The sequence below is a fragment of the Cryptomeria japonica genome, chromosome 2, assembly GCF_030272615.1.
Source record: "Cryptomeria japonica chromosome 2, Sugi_1.0, whole genome shotgun sequence".
Taxonomy (NCBI): domain Eukaryota; kingdom Viridiplantae; phylum Streptophyta; class Pinopsida; order Cupressales; family Cupressaceae; genus Cryptomeria; species Cryptomeria japonica.
The window spans coordinates 314745190-314768634 of record NC_081406.1 but is presented as its reverse complement, the minus strand read 5'-3'; positions in this window follow the sequence as shown (position 1 = coordinate 314768634).

Here is a 23445-nt window from a genome sequence, read left to right as displayed (position 1 = left end):
CCAATTAAATAAAGATTTAATTGTAACTTAGGATTAATAAATAATTTAGTAATCCTAGAGGAAGAAATGAGAAATTAGGTTAAATGAATAAATCATAAAACCTTAGAAGATGAATTAGAAATGCGAAAATGACAATTAGGTCTCGATTGAAGATAATTAATGTCATGATTTTGAATTGATAAATGACCAGTGCAACAAAATGATTTGATTAAGAAAATGCGCCAATTGACGAGGAACAATGACAAATTGATCCAAATTGACATAATTGAGACAGACAACGATCGATGACAAATCGGTCGCAAAATGACAAAATTGATAAGAGGACAACGATCAATGACAGAATATATTGCAAAACAACAGGATTGAAAATGACCACGATCGATGATAAATCGATCGCAAATGACAAGATCGAACATGACAACGATCGATTACAAATCGATCGTAAAACGACAAGATTGATAAACCGATCGCCAGATGACAAGATTGAAAAGAGGACAAAACCCTAATTAGGATTGACGATGTCCAAAATGATAAGATTGATGATAAGATTGATAAGAGAGCCACGATTGATGACAAATCGATTGCAAGATTGACAGGAGGACAAAACCCTAATTAGGATTGATGATGTCCAAAATGATGACAAATAAGCACGCACATTGATGCAATAGGATAAGATCGATTAAAATCATGACTAGATAGTGTTGTCGACAAGGCCAAATTTGAGGACGAGATGACTGAAGAATGCAGAAGAATGACTTGATGCTCACAAATGATAAAGATCAAGTGCGAATCATAGGAGAAATGTTAATGCGATGCAAAAACCTAAAATGAGGCAATGCGCAAATGTTAAAGTATGACCTCGCAAGCGTTGACCATTTTTAGGTGTCTACATTTTGCCCCTCTTTGAGACAATGTGATTGTAAGCGTTGTTTCAAAGAACAATAATGAAAATGCCCCAGACAATAATAATGACATATGCATGCCCCCTCAAGGAATTGGCCGGAAACATGCGGAAAAGAGGCCAATTGATTGATAAAAATGATAGGATCGAACGAACGGACAATCGGAGATCGGATGCATGAAGGACAAGCAATGTAAGGTGCACAAGACTGCAACCAACATAAGATGGAGAAGACGCACGTCCATCTATGCAATGACAAAGAGCTATAAATGAGACCAAGAGGTTGAAAATGGCTCATTTGCACTAGACAAAGAGGAGAATTTGTTGCTCTGGACAAGGACACTTGCAGATAGATGGCGAACATTCCAATGGCGGATCACCTTGGAGAATGTGTATGCACATTCAGACGACCGGACGACGCAGGAGCAGCGGTATGGATCTCAAAAACCCATGTTTTCAATTTCATGAATTTTGATTGCTTTCGGGACATTGCGGGGCCCACGGGGGATGAAAAAGATGACTTCTGCGCTTGTGTAGTCTAATTCTGCGCTTGTGTCAGGTGTTCTGCGCTTGTGTAGGAAGACACAAGCACAGGTCATCTGACACAGGCGCAGGTTACAAGACACAGGCGCAAGTGTGCATAAATGACCCAATTTTAACTCAAAACTGCATGCAAATGACCTGAAAAGGGGGGACAAGGGTGGGATAGGTCAATGTAGGTGAAAAACACCCTGATTGGTCATGAAAATGAAGAAATGCAACCCGTAGGAGCAAACCCTAAAACTGACAAAATGATGCCTCGATTGTGATGCAGAGTCGACAGTATCCGTTGATCACGCGGGAAAATCGACCTGATTGCTTCATGCTACGACATAGACTTAGGAGCACAGAGAGAGACACATTAGCAGGACTGGGGATATATTATATCACATACATGCCCGAGATTAGGGCAAACACAGGATTGCTTACCGCATTGGCAAAGCGATGGCATTCGGAGACTTCCTCATTCCATTTGGCGACTGGCGAGGCGACAGTGACTCTAGAGGATGTATGGCGCATCCTCCGCATTCCGATACATGGGGAGATGATAGAGTACGACCCAATGATAGGGAGAGACGCGTTATGCAGGCTATTTGAGTGTGACGCAGATGATCTGGACATTGTCGAGAGGGAGATCGGCTGGGAGAGCATGGCTTCCGAGTATGACCGACGATATGTGGTGATAGCAGTTGTGATAGCATGTCTTCTAGCAGGGGATAGACGAGGACATGGATTCCCTATTGGCTGGGGAAGAGTACTAGAGAGGAGATACGCCATTGGAGGACACTATATGAGAGTGCAGTTCCACCAGAGCAGAGAGCACCTTCATATCGGGCACGATTGAGGACAGAGTCACGCTCTCGGAGGTCATTGAGCAGTATGGGGGTGAGTGGACCTATGAGACCACCACAGCCAGGACCAGGAGGGACATCATCCGCGAGACATGGCAGGGATGAGGAGGACAAAGGGAGCACCTAGTGACAGAGGCACGTACTCCTTAGACAGTGGACATTATGTAGTTTGTCATTTTGTAGTCAGCCTGCGGGCCATACTTAGGACAGACAGTCCAATTTTGTACTCTGATGTTATGATGATATATGATATGCATCGATATGATGGGATGCAATATGTTATGACATATGTTATTTTCCATGTATGGATAACTTGTGCACTGTTGATGTATGAATTGTGGAACATGTATGGATATATTTTTTTTATGTGTTTTTGATGCATTGATAATATGAAATGGATAAAATGCTTGATGTAATGCAAATGTACTAACCAAATGGATGTAGGATGCAGCATATGTGTTTGGATATCGGAGCACTAGACCGAACTGACTATCTGGACTGACGAAAGAAATGTTAGTAAGAAATGAGATAGAAGGCAGTTAGAGATGACGAAAAACTTGCTTTCAGTAATGCACTTTGTAGGTGAGAACCTTTATTTTTATGTAGCAAAATGGATGCGTAGCATCATGGCATTGAAGGCCAGAGCTGAAATGCAACCCTTTTTGCAAAAGACAGACACATCACAGACAAATGACAATCACAATCAAAAAAGAAAAAGACCATGAGCCATCTCGGTCACTCTAAATCACTCAATGACATCATCGAGCAACATAGGAACATGATCAAAGCCAAAGATAAATCAATAAAAAGATAAGATACACAAATTCAAGCAAATCAGACAAACATCTTGATCTTCATTGTCAAAAGTTGAAAGTGCTGATAGGACGATCATGCTGTCTGGTTTCAGGGAATGCGGTACCCCGTCTAAGACAGGACACAGTCTGGTTTCGAGTATACCACACCCTGTATAAGACCCATGATAATGTGCCAAGGACGAATGATTTTGAGGTTGATTGATATGACAATTCTGATCAGTTTGAATGTCTGAGTTGATGGAAAAGCTCATCTGTTAAAGCGTGATTTCATTAAAGCACAATGTTTGATTGCGAGTTGCTGGATGGATGCTCGATGATTTGTCTTATGCACAAAAAGAGATCCTTTATTGACGAAATGCTTGTTTTTTGGATTTTGATGTTTTTGAAATGTTTTTGCTTGTTTTTTTCAGGACTTTTTATGATTTTTAGGGATTTTCATTTTTTCAATTTTTTAGATATTTTTTTCAGGACTTTATTCGATTTTTTTGAAGATTTTTTTCAGGACATTATTCGATTTTTTTTTTGAAGATTTTTTCAGGACATTTTTAAATGTTTTGGAGATTTTTTTTTTCAGGACATTTTTCAATTTTTATGGATTATTTCAGGACATTTTTCAATTTTTTTGATTTTTGCCCCCAGTGTCTAGCAAGACAAGGAATATGACAAGTGAATAAATAGGCTTGTTGAAATGATGGTGGATAGAGGGAAGACAAAGGCCTTTTATCATGGAGACAATACGGATGCAATTTCCAAGGGCTATGGCGTGATGGGACAAGAGACTGGATATGACAATGTAAAGCAGTGATATGGCATGAGGGACATGTCAAGAGGTTTTTGAAACCATGTTTAAATTTTGCGTCCTTATGTCAAATCAAGATCAAGGAATAAAACAGAGTGTATGGATAGTGATAGGATATGGAGAGGATAAGCAAGACCAAGAATGGATAAGGGACATGGACTGAGGGTTGAGGTAGGATACGGGATAGGCTAAGGCATAGTGGCAGAAAGTTGCAATAAGACGGGGAATATGGATGAAAGGTTATAATAAGCAAATGGATAAATACCAAAAGCTATGATGGACTAAAAGCTGCAAACAAGATGCATAATGCTCATGATGATCCTCAGCCTTGTCAAGATCAAAGGTGGAAAGGGAAACTGGACATGAGGGATGATAGGATATGAAGGGTAATGACAGGGGTTCGATAGGATAATGGAACAATGAAGGACAAAAGGATATGAAGGATAAAACCTGCCCCCAAGTGTGGTGTGCAAGAAGTTCATAGATTACGCATGACACCTGTTTGCCAGGTTTTCATCACGGTACTTGCCCAAGGTGCCTATTTGCCAGGTTTTCACCAGTGGACGAATTATTTTTCTTTACTTTTTTTTTTTTTTTTTTTTTTTGTATTTTGACTTTTCCAATAGAAGATGGACACATGATAGGGGATGGAAGAAGGACTCAAGCATCTTTTTGATTGGATATTAGCCTTGAAAAAAATGGACCATGACCTTTAAAAGTATGCTCAAAGACGTTGGTAGGATAAGGACATGGAAAATGAGATGAGACTAAGGCGAGGATTTATGCAAAGGATTGGACCAGAGGGATCGAAGGATGGAACATATGCATTGGATAATGGATAGGGTATTGGAAGAATTGTGCTTCAGTGGATGGAAATATTGGCAAGATCGACATTGGCACACACCTTGAGGGGTGATGGACTGATGGAGGAAAGATGTATTTTGGATTGTGAGATTTGGATGGAGGAATAGCTTGGGATTTTGGGACATAAGGGCCCAAAATGGAAGAAGAAGGTGGTGGAGAAATAGACTTGGAAGGTTTGGATGGAGGAATAGCAACTTTGGATGCCAAGTTGGATGTTTCTTTAGGCTTTTGTGCTTCAAGGAGCCGCTTAGGGATCCACATGGTTTTTGATTTTTCATGCTTTTGTGGTTCCTTGGAGTGCATTGCTTGCACAAGGGATTTAGGAACCCATATATATTTTGACTTTGCTTTATTTTGCTCAATGGGCCTTTGTGGCCTTTTGGATATATTTTTTTCTTTATAGATCATATTGTTCTTTGTTTTGACATGTCGATTATATTGGACATGTTGATCCTGGAATACATGTGGATTTCTAGACTTATGACTTTGATATTTGGCATCCAAATTGCTTGGAGGTGGAAAGGAATGCATGGATGGATATGAATGAAATGGAGTTCTTTTGGATTGATTAAATTTACTCAAGGATGTGTGCCTTTTCTGACCTTGCATAGAGGACGAAGGGATATAAGGACCTAAGATGGATGGAAGGTGTGATGGGGAAGGGATATGTTTGGATTTTGAAGGAGGGATACCAACGTCTTGAGAGTGAGTTGTGTAGACATGACCCTTAAGATCTTCTTTGATATGGAGGGATTCTTGCTTATGAAGGTATACTCCTTTGCCTTTATGAATATCTTGACTTGTAGGATACTCTTTTCTTTGGAAAGAAGACACGAGTCCATTATGAGGTGGATATGATATGAGAGAAATAATGAGATCTTGAAGTGGGTCGGATTTCACCAAAGTGGAAGAACCCATTATGCATGTTGAGGGTGCATGAACATCTTGCACTGACACGTTAGAATCATGAGGGGGATTAGGATCATGAGAGAGACTAGGATTGTGTAGTGGACATGGTTCAATGACAGGCTCTTCAAGAGATGGAATGGGAGAAATAATGGGATCATCACAAGAAATGTGATCTTGGAGTGTATATGGAGCATTAAGACAAGGAGATGGAGGAACAAGTGGATCTTGTGGAGGATCTAAAGGAATGATAGGGTCTTGTGTTGGAAATGAACTTGGAAGGATACTTTGATCTTGACAAGGAGGAAAATCATTGGATTCCTCTTTAAAGGTACTTTGCTCTTGACTTTCAATAGGATCATCGGAAAGGATGGAAGGGATATCTTGATCTTTCTTAGGAAGTGGGATGTCAATGGGATTTGAAAGGATATTGTGTTCTTGGAATGGAAGGGGATCATTTGGGGTTGGATGGACTGGGATATCTTGATCTTGCTCGGGGAATGGAGTGTCAATAGGCCTTTGGACAGGATGGACAAGAATAGGGGAATCATCGTGAGTGTCTGGGAATATGGGGTCCTGGTCAACAATTGGATGGGATGATAAGGTTTCAAGATTTTGATCTTGATTTTCTTTAGGACACATTTCTTCATGCTCTAAATTATCCTCTTGACATGAGGTTGGACTTTGGATATGCATGGGAGATTCTGACAAGGAATCAATGTTTTGGCATGAAGGAGATGCACTTTGAACATTTATGATAGATTCTAGCAAGGAATCAATGCTTGAACTTGAGGAAGAAGGACTTCGAATGGGGTCCTCTAAAACAGGTAATGGCAATAAAGTGCATGGTGGCATTGGGTCTTGTATTTCAGAAACATGACAAGGATGGGCATCATGAATTGGATTATCAATTATGGATAGCTCTTGGATAATTTCATCCTTGGGTGTATTGTTTGATGAGAACAATATGGAAGGTTCTTGTGAAACTTCTAAAGGTGTAGGGATAGATGCCACTGGAGAGTCAATTTGTTTGCAAGGGGATGAGGCATTGCTAGACATAAGTGTATTATCTTGATCTTCCTCAAAGAACTCACTTGGTAGTTTCCTTAAGAGCATTGCAATAAAGCCACCTTTCTTTTTAGGTTTTGACATGATTGGATCTGGAATTTGAACTTGTTTGGCAAGAATTTGGTTCTGATCTAATGTCATGTTTTGATTTTTAACTAGATGTTGCTCAAATTGGTTTGACATGTTCAAAATTTGGCTTGGTGCATGTTGCAAGTTTTGTTTTTGAATGTTTGGTGATTGTTGTTGACATTGATATTCCACCATTGGTTGAACCATTTGTTGAAATTGTATAGTTGGTTGGACATATTGTTGAAATTGGACCATTGGTTGTGTTGGTTGCATATGTTGGACAATTGGTTGAACCATTGGTTGTATTGGTTGAAAATCTGATTGATAGTAAACACCTTCTTGTTCTTGATGTGAAGGCACATAATGTTGTTGTCTCTTTTCTTGAAATTGTTTCATCATCTCTATTTGTGAGAGGAGAGCTGGTATGTCTGACCATTCAAGAAGAGATCTTACATCAATTGGCTCAATATTTGGATTTCGACATGGAAATTTTCGAAACGTTTTGGACATTTGTGATCTATTCTTCGCAATATTTTTCACTCTTTGTTCCAATATCTCATTTTCTTGAGCTAGTTTCTCCTCTAGTTTTTGTATTTGGACATTTACATCATCATGATAAGTTTGACCAATGTTGCTTTGTTGTTGGGTTGGATATAATTGTGATTGCCTTGTCGGTTGATATGTCAAACTTTGTTGCATCATTGGTGCTTGGAACCTTGTTTCAATAGTCATGTCACTATGCAAATGCAATATTTTTTTTTTTTCAAGGATAATGTATGATATGCAACTAAATGCAAACTAGATAGATGAGCATGCAATCTATGGCAAGAGTGCAACCTATGTTTTTGGTTGTTTTCCAAGATTTTGACAAACTTTTTGGAATGCAGATCTAAAAGAGACCCTTAGGAAATTGAAATGATGTCTAGACCTCAAAGGACAAAAGGACCAAGTGACAAAAAGGACAAAATGACAATGTCTCCCCTATATGCTTGGATACTAAGCTAGGTTTGACAAAATGACATGGATGACAAAAGGACAAAGAGTTTGATAAGGTCTAGACCTCCTAAAAATGACTTAGGGTTTATCAAAGATTTGGATTACTCAAGTATGACAAGACCTAGTTTTGACACTATATGCTAAGGGACAATTACTATGCAAATGACCCTAATATGATATGATAATGACCTAAGCTTAGTGAAGAGACATAGGGTAAGCAATGTAAATGTATGACAATGACATGACTTTAATGCAAGAGGACATATGCAAATGGATGACTCTTATTGATATGCAAAGGAGTATGACTTGGGTGAAACCTAACCTTGGTACTTGACAATGACTTTGCAAAATGCAACCTAGGATGAACCTAAATGTAAGTGACATAAATGTTGAGACAAGTTTTTGAACAATGTTGGATAACCATGTTTGAAGAAGATGATCTTTGAATATTGTTGAATTTTTGTTGGATGAATGTCTCTTATGTTTAACCTTGTTTTGAATCAATTTGTTTTGCTTTTTTGAAATGGGATGCAATTCAACTTTTGACAATCAAAGAATACAAGATATTGCAACTTAGACTCAAGACACTCATGCTCATTTCCACATTTCTTATGGTAGGCAAAGACATTAGGTACTTGAGAGGTAGACTCATTATGAGATTCAAGGAGAATACATAGATGCTTGACCCCACGGGCTCCCCTCCATGACACTCACTTCTCAGGGCAGCCAAGCATCAGTCCCCATGGAATCTCCCCATGGCGAACTTAGTATCTCTTCCAAGTATCCGAATTTGTCCTTCTCAAGCAACTAGAAGGGTTTTTGGCCTCTAAAAACAAGGTGTTTAGTAAGGATTTCTGTTAAGCATTACTCCTTGATGTCACGCAAGCGTGATTGAGACATTAAGCCCATCAAGATACCAAACAAATGTAGTCGCGCAAGCACGATTTAGACCAAAAGGCCCTACTTAGATGTTGATATGAGAAAGAGTTTCAAGGGGCATCACTTCCCAAGTAACTACAATTCCCACGTAACACTTCCTTCAAAGCTTTCGCTCATCGGGTATTTGTTTATAGTGAGTTAGAATGCCAAGGAATTCTAGCCGTACTCACTTTGGGTCGTCCCCTTCTCACGATTATCACTTGCTTGCAAAAGCAAAGTGGTCGGGAAGGCAGACCCTCTAAATGTGACACACAATCAACAACACAAGCATGGTATCGAAGATCTGGATTTCTGATCACCCTAAGAAGGATGAGAGCATACTCTCCTACTCCAATGTCACACTTAACAATCAAAGCACAAACATGTTCATTCCAACCTATTTAGAAATCACTAGGTGCCTAAACATTAATTTCAAACACAAAATTTAATTGTTTCTCCAAGGCAACCTGCAAAAACCCAAGTCAAGAGTTTGATATGCTTATTCTTTGACTAGCGAACCTGCAAACAATTCATTAGTAGTTTGTGAAATAATTCTTTGTCAAGTGTTTCGCCACAAAGCTACCAACAATGTTAGAAAATCAAGAGAAACGAATCACCATCAAAATTAATCCATAAATTTTGTGATTCTTTGTCCTCTTAGATTAATCTATGTGAAATTTATCAAATTTACCACCCTAGATTAATCTAGATAAAATTTGCATGAATGCATGATTAATTTGCCAAGCTAAATTAATCTAGATGAAAGTTGCATGATTTTGTTTTTTTCAAAATTTTGACCATTTACAAAAGCATAATTAAAAATGTCATAACTTTGTCAATATTTATCCAAATTACAAACCGTAAAATGATCTGGAAAGCTAACAACGTGATCTAATAAACCCAGAAATCGTTTATTTTAATTCTGTACGATATTTTTTACGTTATCAATTGATTATGACTATTTTTTTCTTCGAAGAAAAATCTGCAATTTCTCCACAAAAAAATCTGCAACTTCACAAAACATTCAAAAAAATATTAGATCCAAGCATGTTCACGTCAGGTTCACCAATTAATGTAGCATCAGAATTAGGAATCATCAAAGCAATATATAAAAGGACATATTATTCATTATTAGCTCAATCACACATTGCAATGATCTAATCCTAAGCACACTCAATAGAGACATAAAAACAAAGCATTCAAAAGCAAATATTCATGCAAACCAGATGATGATTTGGATGCTTCTTCCATGCGGCTCCATTGTTCTTCTTTCCTCTTCAAATGGATTTGTGGATCTCACCTACAAGTGCACAACATACAATTGAAAGCAAGATTGATATTGGTTTGTTGATCAAGAGTACTAGAAGCATAAGTTCGATAGTTTGATTAGGGATTCGGGATTAGGAATCAAGGGATCAGCTTTGATTGAAAATCATCCAATTTATAGAAGAATTGGATAAATGACAAGATTAGCATGATGCAATTCAAATGGAAATTGCAAATCAATATGACAAATTATGACAAATTATGCACTTTCCATGCACAATTTGATTGATTGATAATTCATGACAAATTATGACACATTCTATGTCAAAATTGATTGATTATCAATTATGACAATTTATGACAAATTGAAATGTCATTCCCATAGAATTAGGAGATGAAATAGGAGGGAAAAGAAATTAGAAATTAAGAAAACTAGAAAATTGAAATTGATGACAATTAGGAATTAGAAATTGATGGAAAAATAGGAAATTAGGAACTAGAAGAAATTAGGTAAATTAATTAACAATTTGTCATTTATTAATTAATTTACAAGAGGAAGAATAATTAGCCAATTAAATAAAGATTTAATTGTAACTTAGGATTAATAAATAATTTAGTAATCCTAGAGGAAGAAATGAGAAATTAGGTTAAATGAATAAATCATAAAACCTTAGAAGACGAATTAGAAATGTGAAAATGACAATTAGGTCTTGATTGAAGATAATTAATGTCATGATTTTGAATTGATAAATGACCAGTGCGACAAAATGATTTGATTAAGAAAATGCGCCAATTGACGAGGAACAATGACAAATTGATCCAAATTGACATAATTGAGACAGACAACGATCGATGACAAATCGGTCGCAAAATGACAAAATTGATAAGAGGACAACGATCGATGACAGAATATATTGCAAAATGACAGGATTGAAAATGACCACGATCGATGATAAATTGATCGCAAATGACAAGATCGAACATGACAACGATCGATGACAAATCGATTGTAAAACGACAAGATTGATAAACCGATCGCCAGATGACAAGATTGAAAAGAGGACAAAACCCTAATTAGGATTGACGATGTCCAAAATGATAAGATTGATAAGAGAGCCACGATTGATGACAAATCGATTGCAAGATTGACAGGAGGACAAAACCCTAATTAGGATTGACGATGTCCAAAATGATGACAAATAAGCACGCACATTGATGCAATAGGATAAGATCGATTAAAATCATGACTAGATAGTGTTGTCGACAAGGCCAAATTTGAGGATGAGATGACTGAAGAATGCAGAAGAATGACTCGATGCTCGCAAATGATAAAGATCAAGTGCGAATCATAGGAGAAATGTTAATGCGACGCAAAAACCTAAAATGAGGCAATGCGCAAATGTTAAAGTATGACCTCGCAAGCGTTGACCATTTTTAGGTGTCTACAATGTCTTCTGACATACTTGGCTAATACAAGCTTGGTAGGCTCTGTATGATCTTCTTCATCACTCGGTAACTGGATATTCTCTTCATTTTCTTCAACATTTTTCTCGGTAAAACTTGTCAGTTGAACATAGAGAAATTCATCATAATCTTCTGGTTCTTTGGAATTTCCTTCATCATTTCTTTCTGCAAATTCATCAATTTTCACATTTGCACTTTCTACTATTTTGTTAGATGATTTGATCAGACATTTAAATGCTTTGCTTCTAGAAGAATAACCTAGAAATGTTCCTTCTTCACTTTTCTGATCAAACTTGCCATTTCTATCATCTTTGTGTACATAGCATCTACTTCCAAAGATTTTAAAATAACTTACATTAGGTTCCTTATCATACCATATTTCATATGGTGTCTTCAAAGTACCTTTCTTCAGTTGTACTCGGTTCAAGGTGTAAACTGCTGTGCTTATTGCTTCTCTCCAAAATATTTGTGGTACTTTCTTTTCAATCATCAGGGTTCTAGCACAATCCACAATAGATCTGTTTCTTCTCTCAGCTATTCCATTCTGCTGTGGAGTTCTCGGTTCATAGACTTGTCTTTTAATACCATGATCATTGCAGAATAATTTGAACTCATCAAATGTGAACTCTCCTCCTCTATCTGATCTAAGACATTTTAGTTGTCTTCCTGTTTCATTTTCAACTCTTGCCTTGTACCATTTAAATATTTGAAAAGCTTCTGATTTTTCTTTTAAAAACATAACTGACATCATCCTTGAATAGTCAACCACAAATAATATGAAATATTTATCACCATAATAACTTTGAACTTTCATAGGACCACAAATATCAGTGTGCACAAGATCTAAAATTCCCTTAGAAGTGTAAGACTTACTTGTAAAGCTTGATCTTACCCATCTGGCATCCTCAACACATAGCATTCTCAGGTTTTTCAAGACTCGGTAGACCTCTTACTCGGTGCTTCTTACTTATTTTGATCAGATTATCAAAATTTAAATGACAAAACCTTTTATGCCATAACTAGGTATCATCTATCTTTGCATACAGACACTTGTTCCAAGTTGAGTCAAGGTGAAATGTGTTACCTTTTGTTTGTGTCCCTGTAGCAGCTAACTTTCCATTCTTGTCATGAACTTTGACAATTCCTTTCTGAATTTCTATTCGGTAACCTATATTGTTTAGCTGTGCTACACTCAACAAATTGTATTTCAAACCTTCAACCCAATAAACATCATTGCATCTTGCATTTTCAAGAAGTGTTATAGATCCTTTACCTTTCACCGGACATGGTGCATCATTACCAAATCTAACATAGCCTCCATCATAATCTTCTAACATAACAAACTTGTGTTTATCACCTGTCATATGATGTGAGCATCCACTATCTATGATCCAAGAATCATTAGTGTTTATGTGAGATATTAGGGCTTTTTCTTCATCTGAACCATCTTTGATAGCCACATAAACTACTTCCTCTGTATCAGTTTCATCTGATTTATCATCATTGGATTCCTCATCAACTATTAAGCATGTCTTTCTATCTCTTCTTCTAAAGTCTCGGTGTCCTCTGTAATGATTATCTTTTTGTCTGTCATCTCGGTTATCTCTCTTTTCAGTAGAATCTTTGTCAGGACAGTTAGAAGCCATATGTCCTATCTTATCACAATTGAAACATTTCAGAGGCAATTTTCCTTTATACTTACCTTTGTCTCTAAGTAACCTTCTGGCTAATAGTGCTTCAAACTCTTTATGCTTTTTGATTTCCTCATACAGTTTGTGTACTTCTTCCATGTTCTTACTAAATCTTTCACTTGCTCCACTGTGATCTCCTTCAGAGTACTTGTACTTTCTTTCATTGTAATCATTAGATTCATCAAGATGAAAAGAACTAAATGCAGATTCAACTTTATTTACTGAAGATCCATTGTTATCAAAGTTACTTAACTCAAATGCATGTAGCTTACCAATAGTAGCATCTAAAGAAACTAGCATATTAGGTACAGACCTCAATTCATTGATTGCAGAGACTCGGATTGCATAAGCCGGTAGAAGGGTTCTTAACAACTTACTTGTTATATCCTTTTCTTCAATAGTTCCACCTGCTCCTTTGATTTGATTGACAATCTCCTTTAGTCTTGTACTATACTGAGTTATGTTCTCACCTTCATTCATCCTCATAGATTCAAGTTGTCCTCTTAGACAATCTACTTTTTCTCTTTGAACATGTTCATCTCCTCCATATACTGATATGAGCTTATCCCACATAGCCTTTGCATCATTGCAGCCTTCTAGATCATTAAACTTTGAGTCGGTCAATGCAGATGTTATTTCAATCATTGCTTGGATATGTTCTTGTTTTGCCTTTATCTCTTCCATTGTCAATGGACAGGTGCTCGATGTAATGAAATCATTCTCCCAATAATATACAACATATTCTCCAACTCCTGATAGGTGCAGCTTCATCCTTTTCTGCCATGTAGAGAAACTAGACTTGTTCAGCTTTGATGCATCCCTCTTATACATCTTTGGATCTTTGCCTCAAGTACCTTTAAACTTTTCTTCCAGAGTCCAAAGCTCTGATACCAATTGATAGTTCTGATACTTAATGTAAGTACAGATCCAATAGCCAACAAGATGAGAGGGGGGGGGGGGGTGAATCATACAAACTTAATCTTCCATAAAAACATCAGATTCAACCTCGGTAACATATACTTCAGTAAAATAACCAAAACTGCTAAACATGCAAACTCAAAAGCATATAAACATCATAAACCTCATAACACCAAATTTAACATGGAAACCCAAATAGGGAAAAACCACTATGGGATTTCGGACCCACTAAGAAATATACTCTTCTAGAGTATGCTCGGTTAAAAGCAAATCCTATTAAAGATTACAAACACATTGCTAGATGTGACCCGGTTAAGGGATTTCCCTCAGATCTGTTAGGATCTTCACCTTGTTAGAAGTGACCTTGTTAAAGGATTTCAAACACTCAATCAAAATGTCACCTTGCTAGAGGGTTTTACAAATAAGACTGTTAAGAGATTTTCTATCACTTCACAAAAATAACAGTAATAAAAATCTATCTGCAACTTCACATCTAAAATGCTAAAGCAAATTCTTATTTGCTCAATACAATCTAGACATAGAACTAATCTTGTCCATCTGCTGGGCTTCTATACTCTGTTATTCAAACAGGTCTTCAAGCTTCTATGCTCGGTAATCACTATGTAGCATCCTTGTGCATACATTTGCCCGCATACATTGTTTATCAATAGTTCCCTATTTATAAACAATTCGCCAACCGCTTAATCTCCTTGATCACATTTCCCATGATCAATCATAGCCATCAGATCTTCAAACTTTGACCAGGTTCAATGTATCCTTTGATCTAAAAATGTTTTACCCTGCCTTGGAACTTGCATACATTTCTTGGAACTTGTGCTAGGGTATTGCGGTTCAATCTGAGCTGTAGATCTTCATGCTGATTTTCCTTTGCCACAGATTCATTAACAAACTTCATGCACGACATACCAATCATTTAATCAGTTCCAGCTCATCAGCTTCCTTCATTAAATAACACATGTACCCATTTAATGTATTCGGTTATAGCTCGGTTACAACTCGGTAATAACTCGGTGAATACTAAACTTCACTCGGTAGACATTCTACCTTCATTAACCGATAGCGATAACCTTATGGTTTACCGACTAGGTTCCTTAGGGTTTACTGACTAGGTTCTTTGCTCGGTAACATAGTATAGTATTAACCTTATAATTTACAACATATGTATGATGTTAAAACAATCTCAACATCATGATCTCATCATTGTCTGACTCGGTAATAGTTGCCCATTGAATACCTTATTCATCCCCTTATTCATCATATTCTTTCTGTGTCTTTTACCGACATCTTTATACTCTTTAAATCATACTTCTCAAGATATGGAAACATCATACTGAATTAGAAAATCAATTTCTTCACATCAATGACAAAATAATAATATCAAGACAGTAAACATCCTTAATCAGTTATATCCATAATCATCAACAACCTTCTCAATATCCTTATTGAAATGCCAACAATCTTCCATTGTTTGTTGTAATGCCAAATTGCCAACAACACTATCACTTGATCAACCAATCAAACACAATCAACACGGACAATTACATAAATTGTCTAAGTCTCAACGAGTATTTTGCTTCAGATACCTTGACTTCATCGGGCAATTACATCAATTGCCTAAGTCACAACAGGTCACTTTGATTCACTTACTCAGACATTATCCTGTCCAAGTGAACAAATTACATCAACTGCCACGTTTTGACTCAACCGAGGCAATTTAACCCATTGCACCAGATTGTCCAGCTAATTTTGATCAATTGTATAGCATCAATCCAAAGCACAACACCGCATTTGCATCGTATCTCCTGCATGACCTAAGGGTACTCACTGGCTTTCCCTTTCTCCATATTAACTCCATTTTCTCCCATTCTTTCACCAATATTTCTAAATTCTTCTATTCTACCTCCCCTCAACTTCTTGTTCATTTTTTGAGAGATCCCCGATTTTTTAACATTTTTTGACCCAATTCTCGAGGGGGCATACCACCCACTAAATTAACATTTATGGGGCATATTTCTTCACACCTATTTTTCTTTCTTTGAAACGACGCGATAAACCACACTGTTTCAAAGAGGGGCAAATGTAGTCAAATAAATATGTCCACTTAATTAAATGAATATTTACTATTTATTTGATTATTTGACCCTCAATAATCAGTTAATTAAATTAACATTTAATTAATTCATCATCAAACCCTTCTCCTATTAATTAAATAAATTATTGAATTTATTTAAATTAATTCATTAAACCACATTCTAAATCAATTAAATGAATATATCATATTTATTTAATTTAACCCCCTTTCCTCTTTTAAATAAATAATAAAACATTTTATTAAATCCCTAAACTACCCCCCGCTTGCATTCTCCTACAAATGCAAGTTGCACCTATTTTGTTGAAATAAAGTAATTTTATTTTAATTAAAATCCTATTTTCCCTCACCCACCAAACCCACTTGCATTCTAAACCCATTCTAGATTCTTCTAAACCATTCCTAATTAGCCTAATCACCCTCCCTAATTATTGTCACATTCCTAAGCAACTTGAAGTCACTTCTCAAAGCCTCAAAGTCTTTGAAAAGCATTTAATGATTTATGTATTCAACAAGTTAACCCCTAAAAGTCTTACAAACCATTAATGGTTCTTACATGACCATTTATGGCTCTTACATAACCATTTATGGTTAATTCCACTTGCCCACATGGTTAGAGGCTTTTCCTCTAACTCAACCTCCATTTAACTCATGGGTCTCTTCAAGCATTCATTGCTTTGACCATGGTTATCCCTTGGATAAAGGTATTATTCATTGGATAATGGTTTTATTCATTCAACTCAAGCCTAACCTTACCTCTCAAGTTAACCTTCATGTCATTTCAAGCATTTAATGCTTCTTCCCTCTCCTCTCAAGCCATCTCATGTTGACATTTGTCATCCTGAGATTGGGTTGAAAACCCTCACATGGATCATAAACCCATCAATCTTGGCCCATGTTGAGATTACTCCATCTCAACCATCCATTTCTCTATTTTTCCTATAAATAGAGCCCATTCCTTCAAAATCCAGATTCATAAATCTTGTATGCATCTAATCTATAGTGAAATTTAAGAGAGCATTTTATGAGTCATCTAATTTACATTGTTATTTTGGCTAAAATCAATATAGCTTAATTAGGTACTTTCTCATAATTAGCTTGTTCATATATTTGCATAATCATAATCTTTATTTTTGTAATCTTGAACCTCCACAAGACATCCATAATAGTGCAAATTGCTACTGAGAGCTACACTCATATGGAACTTGGAGAGGAGAGGAACAAGGGAGGAGCAGCTATGAACATGTTGGCAAGCATTTGGAAAAGTTTAGTGTCTTTCTTTTGTTTTTGCATGCTTTCCATTAAATGTTTGATATCTCTCTTGATATGCTTGCTTAGGATCGTATTTCATTTATGATACTAACACTAATGTTTGACTGTGCTTGTCTTGTGTTTGTGTTTACTAACATCCTTTTTGCAGAGCATCAAATATCAAGTCACCAGTCCTTGCATTTAAATCCTATTAATATCAAGTCACTGGTCCTTTCATTTAAATCTTCTATCATGTAATAGACAAGCCTCTTGCACAATTTTGTTGGTAGAAAACTTATTATTAACACCTATCATTCCATCTGGAACAATTAGAAGCTTGAAGTTGGGGCATTCTAAATCACTTCTAAATAGGAAAATCCATATCGACAATTTTAATTATCAATCTTTTTGTTTGATATGATTTGATAATTTGATCTCCTAATCTCTTGAGTTTTGTCTTTCATGTCTTACCAAATTGTATAAGTTTTTGTGCCCTTAATAATACCACTTTAAGATAGTGGGAGAGATTTGTCTCATAAATATCTTTAACCATCACCTGCTTTGTCTTGCTTTGATCAACTAGGGACAAACAAATAATATAATTCCAACGGGTTTGAAAGAGAAGAAAATATAGGTTGGTTATTGGGTGTTAACAAGTTAGTAATGGTAAGTAAACCCACTTCACAATGATTCCAATTTAAGCCCCATAATTAATAATGGGTCATTCTTACACTTTCTTTACTCTTATCTATATATTAATTTTAACAACAACACAACACAAAGAGAATTAATAACAAATTAGTTGTAGAAGGAATAAAGTAGGTTGTATAACTTTCTCCCTTGGAGATGCTCCAAATTTTTGTAAGAATATTTTTTTATTTTATATTTTATGAAGAGTATTGTTGTTGGATAAAAGTTTCATTTTATAATCTACCTCCTTAATCTTATTAAATGCTAAAAAGAAAAAGAAAAAGAGAGAGCTTAGTTTTTGTGTATTATATATATGCTTAAAAAAAAAAATACATTCAAATTATTCTATTTTTAAGAAGGAAAATATTCAAACAAATGGTGATGCTAGAGTTCCTTTAATGACTATGTTGATCAAATTTACCCTTATGTTGTTACATGAACTATCTATCTAATACATTTTTTTATGTGGGAAATTCCATTCCTAATAGAATAGTCACATCTAAATGATGGTAATCTTTGAGGAAATAATATATACTTCTACATAAATATTAAGCATGCAAATACAATCAATAAAATAGAATTGAGAGGATTAAGTTTGAGTTTATCACCTCCTTATCTGGCCCCTAAACTCAATGCTTCTACTATGGAAGGTATTGCCCATTCTTCATTGGGATTTTGTCTAATGAGTCACCTTCTCTACCTCTACAAGAAAAAATGTAAAACTAAAAAAAAAAAAAGGAGTAAGAGCAAATAAAGGGAAATAAAGAGGGTTTGGAAAAATCAAGGAGACCAATTGGCAATCTATGAGCCTTATGCAGGCCACCCACTCTTCATCTTGACTGTCGCTCAGTTTGCAATAATACTCTAGACCCTAACCAAGTATCAACACAAGACTATATGGCATTCACTTGACTATACTTGATGGTCACTACCATAGAAATGTAAATAAAATAGGTCTATAGTTAGGTGCTAAAATATAAAGAAATATTGAGTGCCTTCTTCTGAAAATCCTTCTATGAACCTTGTAGAATAGTCAAAAGGAGGTCACAAATTTTACTAGATCATTAAACAAAACAATATGTGAATCCCTCATTTTCCTTTGCAACTGATCTCACAAAATCTAATATTATTTTAAATATATGAATTTGCACCAAAATTTGAGAATATTTTTAGACCTATGATATTTACTTAGCGTGAAGAGGGGATTTGTATATCAATCACCATTATTGATTATACAAACTCCAATCCTTTGCTAATCTACAATCATTGCATAGTATTACTAGCAATCACACCTTAGTGTGCAATGGGTACGTTGAAAAGGTATGAAAGGTCAATTAGGAAATTTTTTTGGTCTATTTTTTTGGCATACATTTATGTAGTATATGATGTCAATTGGTAGGAATTTTAGGAAATGATTTTGTTTGTGCAACAAAGGTCTTAATAGAAAAGTGATAGCTTCAAGTCAACTATGCATCTAATCATAGGGATCCAAACACAATTTAAACAAAATATTTGAATAAAAAAGATAATAAGTTTTCATTACCCACATTCTCATGTTATGTTTATAGAGAGAGAGAGAGAGAGAGAGAGAGAGAGAGAGAGAGAGAGAGAGAGAGAGAGAGAGAGAGAGAGAGAGAGAGAGAGAGAGAGAGAGAGAGAGAGAGAGAGAGAGAGAGAGAGAGAAGAAATAGGAGAGATAGAGATATAAAGGGTCTAGGAAGAGGGAAAGGGAGAAAGAGGGAGAGAAATGGATGGATAGTGAGAGGGAGACATGTATAAAGATAAAGGCATAGAGGAAGATAAAGGTAGAGATGATAATGAGATAGAGAGATAGAGATAGAGAGATATAGAGGAAGAAGGAGAGGGAGAGATAGCAAGATAGATATAGATGGTGAGATAGAGTGATATGAGAGATAGAGATATAAGGTGATATAGAGAGAGAGGAGAGAAGATATATAGAGTAACAAAAAACAAAGAAAGTAGATATAAACCAATAGAGATGGAGATAGAGAGAGATAACTAGTAGGAGATAAAGGGAGAGAGAAAGAGAGAGATATAGATATATTGGGAAAAGAAAGAGAGATGTATATAGAGAAATATATGGGAATCTAAAGGGAGAAGGAAGTAGAGATAGAGAGATAGATAGGGGATATGGATAGAGTGAGGGAAAGAGGTAGGGAAAGATAGATAGAGGGAGGGAGATCTAAAGGGAGAGAAATAGGTAGAGCAAGAGAGGGATAGAGGAGGGGGAGAGAGGGAGAGATATAGGTAGACGAGGGACAGAAATATAGAAAAGAGGGAGAGAGAGAGAGAGAGAGAGAGAGAGAGAGAGAGAGAGAGAGAGAGAGAGAGAGAGATAAGGTGAGGGAGAGAGGGAGAGATATAGATAGAGGGTGATATAGAGAGAGATAGAGAGGGATGTAGGTGGTAGACTCCACCATATTGGGTTGCATGAACAAAGATGACATAAAAAGAACAACTTAAGATCCGATTTAGAAAATTATCTACTTATGTAGAGTACCTTGTAGGCCTTGTGGACTTGAATGCATATATTCCTATGCTTCTGGTAGCATTAGATAAAGGTTTGTTGATGGATGGGTAGATGGGAGGAGTGGTTCATGCCACTAGAGCTTCACAACACTTTGAAATTATCTACTTATGTAGAGTACCTTGTAGGCCTTGTGGACTTGAATGCATATATTCCTATGCTTCCGGTAGCATTAGACAAAGGTTTGTTGATGGATGGGTAGATGGGAGGAGTGGTTCATGCCACTAGAGCTTCACAACACTTTGCTATCAAAAGGAAAAACATTGATCAAAGGAGCCATAAGATGTATTCTTAATCTGTCAATAATCATTAAATGTATTCATAAATTCAAATTATCATTAATTTTTTTTATAATTGGTAGCTATAATTGAGAGAAATGGTGAATTACACATCTCACTTTAACCAAAAAGTAAGACATGCATTTATACTATTAATGATCAAGATATAATATAGACATAATATATGTTTACGTTACTTAATATTCTATATGAATATATTTCTCGTCTTATGATTTCCTCACATTAATGATGTGTGTGAACAAATATAGATGAAACGTTAAAAAAGTACCACTTGCTCATTGTCATATGCATACATATATAAACTCCATATAAAAATTAAATACATAAATAACATGTAAAAAACAATATTTTTAATTTCATTTATCTTATCTCATAAAATAATCCCCCAAATCGTCGCATAAAGACAAAGGAGGTGAAGTGTGATTTTAAAAAGGTATAATTTCCAAGCTCCACTATACAAGTGCCAAAAACCTATGTGGCTACCCATCCTCTCCTTTCAAGACTTTTTAAGATTTAAACATTTTGATTTGTACATTATTTGGTAGTACAAAAAAGGTCAAAATACATTTAAAAACGAAAGAGAGGGGGCTCATTTAAGAGAGATTTTACATTCACATGGCATGGTAGAGGGAAAATAGTTAGGCCATAGAAGGGTAGTGGGACAAAGGAAGGGTGTCATGTTAGGTCACAAAGTCATTTTGAAAATGACAGTCAACAAGGAATATTATTAATTAACCACATTTACAAAAGGACAACAAAGTAGTCATTTTGGATTATGTGTATTTATACGGCCTATTGTCAGCAAGGAATTGAACACACTGGATGGGACAACCATGAACATCCCTTCCATGGCCCTCTTGATGCATTGGCCTTCTTAAATGAAGAACAAAAGAAAATTATTAATTTCAAGCGAACGGTTATGATTCATTCAATCGTCTTGCACACTTTTCTTCAAATTTGAATCATGGATTTCAAAATATAGATTGTTCATCTCATATAAGAGACACATTCAACATAATTAATGGTTCTCCTTTTAGAGATTTCATGCAAAATATAATGGTTGAAGTGGGAATGGAGTGCGCTGATGGTCTACAATTTTCTATATTTAGGTTAAAATTGACATGGGCTCCTCAACTCATCTATAGCTGAGGAAGCCTCTTGGCTTAATCATTATGTTAACTAAAAAACCTTTATACACTCTCTTGTTTTTTGGGGAGGGGAAACCTTTTATAGTTCTCGATGTAAATGATATTAACATGCATTCGAATACATCATATTTTATTAAGTGGTTCTCTCTTTCATAGTAATGAATGGATGCAACCTTGAGGGAACAAATACAATCAATACACCGAGGGCATGGGTGGCAGGATATGTATAAGTATGAGCCAAATTATAAGAACTATGGATCTACTTGATCTGGGTATGAATATTTCTTTTGCATGCCTTAATACTAATTTTTTAAACCTCCATTCCTTAATTGTGGAAGCTTCCTTTATGATCTTCTATTTCTCTTCACCATTAGCATCCTTGACTTGTTCCTATTCCATTATATGGATTTTCTATCCACAAATACCTCTCTTCCAAGTATTCAATTATCAAATCCCTTCTCCAAATCTTTTTTGCAAGCCCAAATCCTTTGAACTCTTCTCCTCAACTTACCCATGACATTTTCTAGCTCCATTTTGTCCTCCATTGCATAAACATACAACTATTAAAATCAAGGTAAAAATATTGCAATAATGACTTATCCAAAGTGATGCAAATTTGATGTGATGTATAAAAAATTATCCACTTAGATTATTAAGGTGATTACATATTCAAAATTAAAGCATAAAATCAACAATACCATAGATGAAACCAATTTTATGTGGAGAAACCCTTTCGAAAAAAACTTCACACAAAAAAGATGAGAAGTATGTTATTAATATTTAAGGAGAGATGTACAATAATACACTTCACTACATTTCTTTGAGCAATTTGGTTGCACCTACATACTTGCAATTGAACATATGAAACAAGTAGGGTAATCCCACAATAATGAGTCCCAAAATTGGAACATTAGAATTTTGTAAGTTGGGGAAAACATCTTTTGGAGCGATCTTTGTTCGAAGATAAATCTTTGAACAAAGGTGTGATTGCTTTGTTTGAAGGTCCTGTATATGGGGGCATTCAAACGAATGCTTGATTGTGTTGATTGTTTATTAATAACAAAGACCTTTGGGCAAACATGAACTTTTCTCAAAGGACTTTTTTATTTTTTTCAAATGTTCATTTTTACATGAAGAGATTCTCCCTATAGCGAAGGCATGCAACAAAAATCCAACAATGATGACATGAAGATGAATGTACCTTTTTTTTGCATGTGTTTTCATACAAAGGTGTCCTCATCAACATTTTCATTTTTTTTTACAGGTATGCCCCTACATCTAACCTTAAGTTTACATATAATTACTTCTTTTTTGTTTAAATTAGTAGGAAATT